This window comes from Gossypium hirsutum, chromosome A11, assembly GCF_007990345.1.
Source record: "Gossypium hirsutum isolate 1008001.06 chromosome A11, Gossypium_hirsutum_v2.1, whole genome shotgun sequence".
Lineage (NCBI taxonomy): Eukaryota > Viridiplantae > Streptophyta > Magnoliopsida > Malvales > Malvaceae > Gossypium > Gossypium hirsutum.
The window spans coordinates 61,595,756-61,608,185 of record NC_053434.1 but is presented as its reverse complement, the minus strand read 5'-3'; positions in this window follow the sequence as shown (position 1 = coordinate 61,608,185).

The window sequence follows — 12,430 nt, the reverse complement described above, 5'->3', positions numbered from 1 at the left end:
GCCTTTATGTCCAATTGTTGTTCTTACAATAGTTGAGATCTCACCAATTTCTCACTTCTAGAATTCTTCAAGATGACTTGAGCTTCTATGAACTTATTTTGAACAACATTTAATTTTAACTTTGCATTTTTCAATTTTCCTTCATGACGATAATAATGACAACCTTCTCTTTGAAAGCCTCATGTAGCTTCATATTAGTCTTCTAAAGACCAACAATTATAGCATCTTTTTCTTTGATAGCCTCAATGAACTTTAGATTGATCTCTCTTCTATTATTATCTACTCATGTAAGGATTTGTTTACAACACTAATGATATTCCATTTCTCTAGCATAACCTTATGTCTCATACAAATTAAAAGAATCATCATTACTATCATTAGTTGCATATAAAGTTGTAGCTATTGTTGTACCCATATTAGAAAGCACATTGAATGATTAGGTAGTAAAAAAACATAAAAATGAATCTCTTTCCTTTTTTTCATTTCTTTCCCACACCATTCATTTATTTCCTCTTCTATTCTTTTTCTCCTTTCCCATCTCCCCGTTCTCCCCAATTCCTCTCATGCTTTTGTTTTCCATTGCTTATGAAAAATAGTTTTGGAGTCATAAGTAACACTAAATAAATAACTTTTAGGGTCAAAATGCTTTCGAAACACACTTTCTAAGCCAAACAGAAAAGCATTTTATTTGAGCTTTTGGCTTTTGGTAAAATGCCTTTTGGCCAAATTTATTCTTTTACCCTCATTTAACACAACCAATGGTAACTTTAAATTCCCATCACTAGCCTACAATTAAATTTCCTTCTTCCTTCACAAGTATAGGGATCTTATAATTCTAAAGCCAAAAATAAAGTAGTAGTGGAGGAGGACTTTTGCATTTTCATTTTCTTTGAATAGATTTAGCTCTATATTTATGAAGTAGTATTGGAAGAAGAATTTTCCTTCTTCAAAGATACATATTTTGTGTTTGTTCCTTTGAAGTATGTTTTTCTCTCTTTTTTTGTTTTTGTTTTTACATTTAAAGGGTGAAAAAAGGTTGATGTTTGGTCTCCACCTTCTTCTTCTTCTTCTTCTTCTTCATACTTTACTGTCCATATTTTTCTTCCTTAGTTAAAACATTTATAATTTCTTTTTGGGTATTTTAAGAATTTCAAGTTAGTATAATGTATATATTATCTATCCACAGTTTATTATTTGTTATATAATGATGTTGTGATTGTCTAATGTTTATTATAGTTTGAATATTTTGATTTCATCTTTGTTTATTTGCTTTAGTTTTAAGTTGTGCTATGTTGTCTTGCTTGTGAGTTCTCGGTTTGGATTTTTTATCTAGGATTTTTTTCTAATTAGTCGATTGGTTCGAGGTGGGATGAGTCCATTGTTTGTCACTTCCACCCTGTTTTGACTTTGGTGTATCTATGACTCATTGATGGTTTTAATGGAAGTTTTACTTTTCAATATATATTATTCAAAAAAAACAACATATTTCATTAATTTACCTCTGTCAAATGACAATACACAATTTTATTTAAAAACACACAAGTCTAAATATGTAGATCTTATGGAATATGAAAATAATGACAAGGCATATTCGAATATTACTAACTTAGAAGGTGTGCATGATGAAAAAAGTGATGATGATACTGAATCAAACAATTTAGCTAGTTATGAAAAAAGATTAATGAGGGATACCCTAACTTGTAATTAATGAATTCACTTTAAGCACTAATACTTTTTTTGTAATATTTGTATTGGGTAAACAATTATTTCCCTTATAACAGCCTGATTTAAACCCTAGTAGGAACGGTGGTTTCGGGACCACGAATCTGAGTCAGAAAAATATTTTGAAATTATTTTCTGTGTTTATTATGTGTGTGAAATTTTCGTGAAAAAGGACTTAATTGCATAAAATGTAAAATTTGTATGCTAATTGTTGAAGTGTTTAATTACTTTTTTCTTTTAATATGGGGTATTTATAATCTAGTTATACCTTTGATATATTGTATGGACACATTCGACCATTAGTTAGTGAAATATGAATAATTTTATTAAGGTTATAATAGTAAAATGTGTTATATTAAAACATAAAAAAATTAAAACAAGCTTTCATAAAGCTTGTTCTTGCCGAAACATAAATAAGAAAGAAAAGGAAAAAGAAAGCTAGGGTTCGACCTTATTGAACCTTGATTCAAGGTGAGTTCTAGCTCAGTTTTTTATAATTTTTACGTTTTTGAGATCGTTGCTAATTATCTACAAGACCCATACTTGAATTTTTGATTTTGGTGAATATTTTAAGTTATGCCATTGTTGAAAGTTTCTGATTTTTTTTTGTTTGATGATGAAATATGAAAGATATGTTTTGGGTTAACATGTTTTATATTGGAATTTTTGATGATTTTGAGTAATTAGGACTAAATTACAAAAATAATAATTTGAGGGACTAAAATGTGAAATAAATGAAATATATGGACTTGTATGAATATGGGTATAATTTGGCCTAACATGAGTATATTCAAATTTTGAATATTTTGTGTTTTGTGCAATTTGGACTAAATTGTAAAAGGTGTAAAATGTAAGGGGTAAAATTGTAATTTACTTATTTATGTGTTTTTGGATGAATTTGATTGAATATTTGATTAAATAATTTTAATTTATATTAATTTAGATTAACAAAAGAGAAAATCAAATTTGGATCAGAGAAAAACTAAAGTTGTCGACTAGCTGTCTGGTTTTTCATCGTCTGAGGTAAGTTTATAAGCAAATAGACGTTGTTAATTTTAATTAAATGTGAACTATATATGTTGAAATGAATATGTGAATAAAGATATGTATTATCTGAATGTGTACAAGCTTGAAAGCTATGTTTATGAATTCGTTTTGACTGAGTTACGACGTCCGAAAGCCTCGTATGAGCCTTAGGAATAGCTAGGATAGATATGTCATGACATAAGATTCCGATATGTGATGTGCAAGTAAGACCATGGCATATATATATGTGTGCGAGTAAGACCACGTTTAATATGTTGGCATTGATATGTGATTCCAATATATGTGTGCGAGTAAGACCTTGTCTGGGACAGTGGCATCAATTTATGATTACATGTAAGACCATGTCTAGGACATTGGCATTGTATGATATGTGTGATTATCCGAGTGCCCTATCCAATTCTGAATGGTTCATCGGGCAACAATAAGTGTGATCGAATGTGTAAATTGAGCTAAAATGAACAGGTATGAATTAATTTATTTCCTACTTGAAATAAGGTAAGTAAGTTACTTGATATTTGTTGTAAGTCTTGTATGAAGTAAAGGAAGAATGTATGTGAACATGGTAATTGTATTCGGCTTGGTGAATAAATGATATGAAAATTATGGAATTGATTCTTGAATATGTGTATATATGACCATGTATATTCGGTCACATAAGTAGTATATGTACATGATGTTATATTATGATTATTGAGCTTGTGCATATGGGTGTAATGTATATTTGGTTATATAATGGCATTTTGGTTTTGAAAGTTGAATAATAATTTGTTATTTTAATTATATGAGCATTCGGCCAAGGTAGCATTTGCGTATGAAAATGTATTATTTATGAAATTTGTAAGTTTGAGACTAATTGTGGTAATGATAATATAATTTGGTTTAGTTTAATTGAGTTGATTATATCATTAGGTTGTTTATTTGCTTATGACTTACTAAGCTATGTTAGCTTATTGTATGTGTTTGTGTTTGCCTCTGTTTTATAGATTTTGAAGTCAAGTTACGAGCTTGGGGATCGTCAGCAAAGTCTATCACACTATCAACTGTCTTCGGTATCTTTATAAGTAAATTTTTGAATCTATGGCATGTATAGGCTGGATTATACCTTTGGAATGTTGCATTTTGGTTTATGTATAATTTAAGCCATGTGAAAATGGCTAAATTTTCTATGTTGAGTTTAGTTTTTTTTTTTTGGTTATGGTTTAACTTCATTTTTTATTATAATATTATGTGCTATGGATGAATAGTATATGTGATATGATTTTTGTGTATTGAAGTTGATTGGTGATTTGGATGTGATTTGAGTGATTCGGCCATGGTATACATATAGGTATAAATTAAGTTTGTTATGTTACCCTTGGTTAAAATGATTCAGTTATGACTTGTAAAAATAGTAATAGTTTAATTTGGTTGACAAGTATATTCGATGAGATGTGGATTTAGGTAATGAAAATGTTGATTGATTATTTGGCTTTTGCACTTATATATCTAAGTATATGATGTATCGATTTGATATATGTAAGTATATAAATATCATGTTGAATATATGAATTTGGTTTAAGTGAATAAACACGGTCGTTCAATGTGTTTTGGTTGAGGTTTATTATTGACTTATATTTTAATATATGACATATATATATGACCATTTGGTAAAGTTGATAATATTATATGTATATTATATGCTAACAGATAAAGTACCATGCGAATTGTTAAATTGTTTTAAAATGTGCTTATAAGATATAAATTGTTTGATTTCTACTAGGTATTCGGATATTATTGAAATGTTTTTAATATAATTTGTACATTATATTATGATTAATAAAATCTTGCTTATTATTTTAATTGAACTTATGCTTTATATATATGAATATGACTTGTATAAATGTAGAGTTGTTTGGAAATGTGTTTTTGTTCGTTAATGCCTCGTGACCTTAATCCAGCGACGATACGGGTTAGAGGTGTTACATTTTATTGGTATCAGAGCTACGGTTTAGTCTACTCTAGAACTAACGTAGCGCGTGTGAGTCTAGCTATACATGCCTTATTATATACTACGATAGTGTGATGACTTCTGACATTTGAAAATGTATTTTCGTATAGTAAATGGATCCCGACAGAGCTGTAGTTGATGATGTCAAGAGTATAGCTCCTGATCCAGCGCAAGGGACAGCGCCGGTTGATTCTCAACCGACTTCGAGTAACCAAGAAGGAGAGGCTAAACAAGCTTTTTACGAAATGACGAACGACTAGTTTACTCAATATATCCGGACTAATCCGGCTGCACAAAGACCTCCACCCCCGACTAATCCATCTTTGATACCTGCTATACCTCAAGTGAGTGATCCGTTGAGATTACTTAAGCCTCCTATTGATAAAATCAGAAAACACGAGGCTGAAGAGTTCAAAGCCACTAATGATGATGATGCTGTGCGAGCTGAATTCTAGCTTGATAATACTATTCGTGTGTTTGATGAGCTATCTTGTACCCCGGATGAATGTTTGAAATGTGCTATACCCTTGCTTCGAGACACCGCATATCACTGGTGGAATATACTAGTATTGGTGGTTCCAAAAGAGCAGGTGACCTGGGACTTCTTTCAGAGTGAGTTCTATAAGAAATACATCAGCCAGTGATTTATCAACCAGAAACTCAAAGAATTTCTGGAGTTGAAACAGGGTCGGATGACCGTGACAAAATATGAGCGAAAATTTGTGAGACTCAGTCGATATGCCTGCGAGTGTGTTTCGACCAAAGCTATTATGAGTAAAAGATTCGAAGATGGTTTGAACGAAGACATTAAACTGCTTGTTGTCATACTTGAGATAAAAAAGTTCGTAGTACTGGTTGAGCGAGCCTGCAAAGCTGAAGAGCTTGGGAAAGAGAAAAGAAAAGTTGACTTTGAAGCAAAAGATTCACTTAAGAGATCATCTAGTAAGTCATTTTAGTCGGCACAAAAGAAGTTATGAGATGATTTTATCTGTTCTAAAGCTACTTCAGGTTATTCTAGACGAGATCAGAATAGACCACCTGTGTGTAACGGCCTAATTTTCAGTGGTGTCGGAAATGGTGATTTGAGATCACTAAATTGACAAGTAAGATTAAACAAGATAGTAATTTAATATTTATGAGTCAGGTAAGAATTTAAAAGAATTGGTGAATTGGTGAATTTGGTGAATTAAAAGAATTTATTAGGTCAAACAGATCAAAAACGAGGTATCGAGACCTCGAATTTGAAAAATGAGCCATAAATATTTTTATAAATACTTATAGCGTATCATTAAGTTAGTATTAAAGTTTGGTTGAGAAATTTTAACGTTTGGTTAGTCAATTAAATAAAAAAGACTAAATTGTAACAAAAGCAAAATTTGCTAAAAGGATTAAATAGCTCAAGTGTTAAAAGAAAGAGGATTTACAGGGAAATTAAGCCTAAAAGTGAATAGGCTGGACGGCAATGGCAAGAAAATCAGCAGAAAAAAAAAGGAAAATAAGGGTAAAATTGGAAATTTTACAATTTTAACATATAAAATAAGGACAAAATTGAAAAATCTAGAGATCTCTTCATATTTTCTCAACCAAAACGCCATAAGAGGTCTGGAGAAAGCTGGTTTTTCATATTTTTACATCATATGAGTTTAATTCTTGCTTTTTCTTGATAATTTTTATGTTTTTATGACTTTTACAATTAGGTCCACTTATAGAATTCATTAGTTTTATATTTGGTGGGTGAAATTGGAAGTTACCCTATCTAAGTAAGGGAATTTTATGATGAATTATTATGAAATTGAAGTTCTAATTTCATATTAATGTGGTTTTATTAAGTAATTTTGATAGAAAATGGTATTTAGGACCTAATTGTGAAAAAGTTGTGAATTAGAGGTTGGTGTTGAAATTCAAAATATAAAAGCTTGTGAAATAGTTTATAATGATAAAATAAAGTGTTAATTGAGAAAAATTAGTTCAATTGATGGGTGAATTGAGCAAGGACTAAATTGTAAAAACTATAAAATTTGGGGTAAAAGTGTAATTTCAAAAGTTGAAGAGCATAAATTGTGAAGTGAAATAGAAATGAGATAAATGCTAATGAGTAGAAATATTTTATATTATAGATCAAGAATCCAAAGACGAACGAGGAAAAGAAAAAGTTATGAAATAGTTCTTAGATTACAAAATCTTCTACAAATCAGTCGGGTAAGTTCATATGGTTAAATTTACATGTTTATTTGCGAATGATTGAATGATATAATGTGTTGTTATATATGAATTTGTTGTGGGATTGTGAAAACTATGTTAAAATGAAAGAATAAAGGTGAAAATTCAAATTAGGAAAAAAGCAGGATTGAGTACATTTGTATCGTGACATGTGATGAATTGACAGATAAGACCATGGTTGATCCATTGCAAAGTTGTGAAACGTAGGTATGGTATCATCCATACTGAGTTGTGAAACGTAGGTATGGTATTAACCATACTGAGTTGTGAAACGTAGGTATGGTATTATCATACTGAGTTAAGAAACGTAGGAATAGCATTTCCCATACTGAGTTGTAAAATTTAGGTATGGTATTTCAATGAGGAAAACCATACTGAGTTGTGAGTCGTGGCATTGAGCAACGACGTACTCAATTTCGTAAGACGTTTCCTAATTTGATAATAAGTAATATGTGAGGTGTGAACTAAAATGAAAAGGGACCGTGTAGTTGCTAATATTGAACTTAACTATGTGAAGTATTATAACAATGGTTGTGGATGGCAGGGAACTATAGTAAATGTTTTGTTATTGTTTGGAAATATTATGATTGGTAAGCATTACTTTTAAACCTATGAACTTACTAAGCTTCAATAAGCTTACTTGTGTGTGTTTGATATTTTTATGTAGATTGAATTAAAGGGAAGTTGGTAGATCGGATCATAACAACAAAGCTCACTATCCAGATCAATCCAGGTAGTTTTTGTTTTATGTTTAAATATTTATATGGCAAGTATAGAGTTTAAATGAAATGAAGTAAAATGTTATAAACTAGTTAACAATATTTTGTACTAAAATAGTTTTTAGTTAGTAGCAGTAGTTCAATTTTGTAATTCACCATAAATTATGGAAATCAAATTAGAAGTTGAATAAGATATGAAATTAAATAATATTGGATCTAGTTTCACATAGAAGAAATGGTGTAAGCAAAAGACTTTCATATTAGGAGATATTTGAATTTTTATGAGACAAGGTTAGAGTGATTTTGAGCTCCCCTATTCTGAATTTGGAAAATCATTAAAAATTGTAAAAAAAAATAATTATGGGTTATAATTTATATGCTTAATTCAAAAGAAACAAACGGGAACATCACTCGAATTCTGTACTATGAGATAATTAATTTTTAGTAAAGAAATGTCAAAATTGTCAAATAGCATAACAGGGGTAACTTTGAAGAATAAACTGTAATTTTTTGCTAATACATAAATTCTGAAAATTATATGGTAAAAAGATATATGAGTCTAGTTTCAAATTATTTTTACAAATCTTAATTTGGAGTTTCGTAGCTCCAGATATAAATAATTTAGTGACTATGACTCGAGTGGACAACTTTGATGTGAATATAAGTAAATAATGGAATTTTTGTGTAATTATTCCGTAAACTTCGTTAACATCTTGTAACCCTGTTCCAGTGATGGATGTGGGTTAGGGGTGTTACACTGTGAGCTCGAGAGCTACTTCAGTAGCTAGTATGGGTAATGTCAGATCGGATAAACCCGAGTGCAAACATTGCGGTAAATGACATCCCGGCAATTGCAAATTGCATGATCGGGCCTATTTTAAATGTGGATCGATGGATCATTATATTCGTGAATGCCCAAAGTTAGCTAAAGAAAATCCAGTACAGAATACGAGATCGGATAACATTGTAGCTCGGGGTAGACTACCCAGAAATATGGGTAATGTGAGTAGCAGTCAGAGAGGGACTAAAGATACAGCAGTTAGATCCGAGGCTCATGCACCTGCTAGAGCCTATGCTATTCGCGCAAGCGAGGAGGCCTCATCTCCAGATGTTATTACTGGTACATTCACTTTCTATAATACTAGTGTAATTGCATTGATTGATCCTGGTTCGACTCATTCTTATGTGTGTGAGACTTTAGTATTCAGTAAGACTCTGCCTATTGAGTCTACTGAGTTTGTGATTAGAGTGTTAAACCCCTTAGGCCGGTATGTTATGGTTGATAAAGTGTGTAAGAATTGTCTCTTGATGATTCGAGATTCGTGTTTTCCAGCTAATTTGATGTTGTTACCATTTGATGAGTTCGACATAATTCTGGGTATGAACTGGTTGACTTTGCATGATGCTGTCGTAAACTGCAAAAGAAAGATTATTGATTTAAGGTGCCAAAATGATGAGATTATTCGAGTTGAATCTAATGGTCTGATCGGTTTTCCGGCAGTGATTTCCTCAATGTTAGCTCGAAAATATGTAAGAAAAGGTTACGAAGCTTACTTTGCATATGTGCTTGACAGTAAAGTAACCAAAAGAAAGATTGAATCAGTACCTGTTGTGTGCGAGTATCCGGATGTGTTTCTTGAAGAATTATCGGGTTTGCCACCTATTTGAGAGGTAGAGTTTGGTATTGAGTTAGCATCGGGGACGACTCTGATACCGATAGCTTCGTATAGAATGGCACCTACTGAATTCAAAAAATTGAAATCTCAGTTGCAAGAGTTGACAGATAGAGGTTTCGCGCGACCGAGTTTCTCTCCCTGTGGTGCACAGTTTTATTTGTGAAAAAGAAAGACGGAACTATGAGAATGTGTATCGATTATAGATAGCTCAACAAGGTGACTATAAAGAATAAGTATCCGTTGCCACGGATTGACGATCTGTTTGATCAACTAAAAGGGGCTACAATATTTTCGAAGATAGATTTGAGATCAGGCTACTATCAGTTGCGAGTTAAAGACTCCAATGTGCCAAAGACTGCTTTCTGAACGAGGTACGGACATTATGAGTTTTTGGTTATGCCTTTCGGACTTACTAATGCACCTGTTGTTTTCATGGATTTGATGAATCGGATCTTTAGACAGTATTTGGATCAGTTTGTGGTTGTATTCATAGATGACATTTTGATCTACTCCCGTGATGAAACTGAGCATGCCGAACATCTGAGACTTGTGTTATAGACTTTGCGAGATAAACAGTTGTATGAAAAGTTCAGTAAATGTGAGTTTTGGTTACGTGAAGTCAGTTTTCTAGGCCATGTTGTATCAGCATCGGGAATCCGGGTTTATCCGAGGTTTACATAGTGGTTTTGGAAGAAACTGCAAGATGCACTAGGTACTAAATTACATTTTAGCACTGCTTTCCATCCGCAAATAGATAGTCAGTCTGAGTGAATCATTCAGATACTTGAGGATATGTTGAGATGTTACATTCTCAAGTTCGAAGGTACGTGGAAACGATACTTACCTCTGATTGAATTTGCGTACAATAATAGATTTCAATCGAGTATCAAAATGGCACCTTACGAGGCTTTGTATGGTTGTAAATGTCGTACACCATTGTATTGGACCAAGCTCAGTGAAAACAAGATACACGGGGTCGATTTGATCAGAGAGACTGAATAGAAAGTTAAAGTGATCCGTGAAAGTCTGAAAACAGCGTAAGATCGTCAAAAATCGTATGCAGACTTGAAACAAAAAGATATAGAGTTTCAGATTAGAGTCAAAGTATTTTTGAAAGTCTCACCTTAGAAGAAAATACTCAGATTCAGTCGTAAAGGTAAATTGAGTCCGAGATTTATTGGGTCGTATGAGATTATAGAGCGTGTCCGGCCGGTTGCTTATAGACTGCTGTTGCCACCTGAATTAGAAAAGATCCATAATGTATTCCATGTTTCGATGCTTCATAGATATCGATCTGATCCTTCACATGTGATTAGTCCGTCAAAGGTTGAGATTAAACCCGATGACATATGAGGAAGAACCAATTCATATTCTGGCTCACGAGGTTAAAGAGTTGCGAAATAAGAAAATTCTACTAGTTAAGGTACTGTGGCATAAACACGGAATTGAGGAAGCAACGTGAGAGCCAGAAGATGCAATGAAAGAGCGTTATCTGAATCTATTCACTGATAAGATTTTCGAGGATGAAAATCCCTAAGGGGGTGAGTTGTAACAGCCCGATTTAGACCCTAGTCAGAACGATGGTTTCGGGACCACGAATCTGAGTCAGAAAAATATTTTGAAATTATTTTCTGTGTTTATTATGTGTGAATTTGTGTGTGAAATTTTCGTGATTTAATTTTGTCATTTAGGTGTCCGATTAAATAAAAGGACTTAATCGTGTAAAATGCAAAATTTGTATGCTAATTGTTGAAGTTTTTAATTGCTTTGTTCTTTTAATGTGGGGTATTTATAATGTAATTATACCCTTGAAATATTGTATGGACACATTCGGCCATTAGTTAGTGAAATATGAATAATTTTATTAAGGTTATAATTATAAAATGTGTTATATTTTTGAAATGATAAAACATAAAAAAAATTAAAACAAGCTTTCATAATGCTTGTTCTTGCCAAAACATAAATAATAAAAAAAAAGAAAAAAGAAATCTAGGGTTCAGCCTTATTGAGGCTTGATTCAAGGTGAGTTCTAGCTCGGTTTTTGATAATTTTTATGTTTTTGAGATCGTTGCTAAGTTATCTACAAGACCCATGATTGAATTTTTGATTTTGGTGAATATTTTGAGTTATGCCATTGTTGAAAGCTTCTGATTTTTTTGTTTGATGATGAAATATGAAAGATATGTTTTGGGTTAACATGTTTTGTATTGGAATTTTTGATGATTTTGAGTAATTAGAACTAAATTGCAAAAATAATAATTTGAGGGACTAAAATGTGAAATAAATGAAATATATGGACTTGTATGAATATGGGTATAATTTGGCCTAGCATTAGTATATTCAAACTTTGAATATTTTGTGTTTTGTGCAATTTGGACTAATTTGTAAAAAGTGTAAAATATAAGGGCTAAAATGGTAATTTCCCTATATATGTGTTTTTGGATGAATTTGATTGATTATTTGATTAAATAAGTTTAATTTATATTAATTTAAATCAAGAAAAGAGAAAACTGGATTTGGATCGGGGAAAAACTAAAGTTGTCAGCTAGTCGTCCCGTTTCGGTTTTTCATCGTCTGAGGTAAGTTTATAAGCAAATAGACGTTGTTAATTTTAATTAAATGTGAACTATATATGCTAAAATGAATATGTGAATAAACATATGTATTAGCCGAATGTGTACAAGCTTGGCAGTTATGTTTATGAATTCGTTTCGACTGAGTTACGACGTCCGAAAGCCCCGTATGAGCCTTAGGAATAGCTAGGATACATATGTCATGACATAGGATTTCGATATTTGATGTGCGAGTAAGACCATGGCATCGATATATGTGTGCGAGTAAGACCACGTTTAATACATTGGCATCGATATGTGATTTCGATATATGTGTGCGAGTAAGACCCTGTTTGGGACAGTGGCATCGATTTGTGATTACATGTAAAACCATGTCTGGGACGTTGGCATTGTATGATATGTGTGCTTATCCGAGTGCCCTATCCAATTCCGAATGGCTCATCGAGCAACAATCAGTGTGATCGAATGTGTAAATTGAGCTAAAAT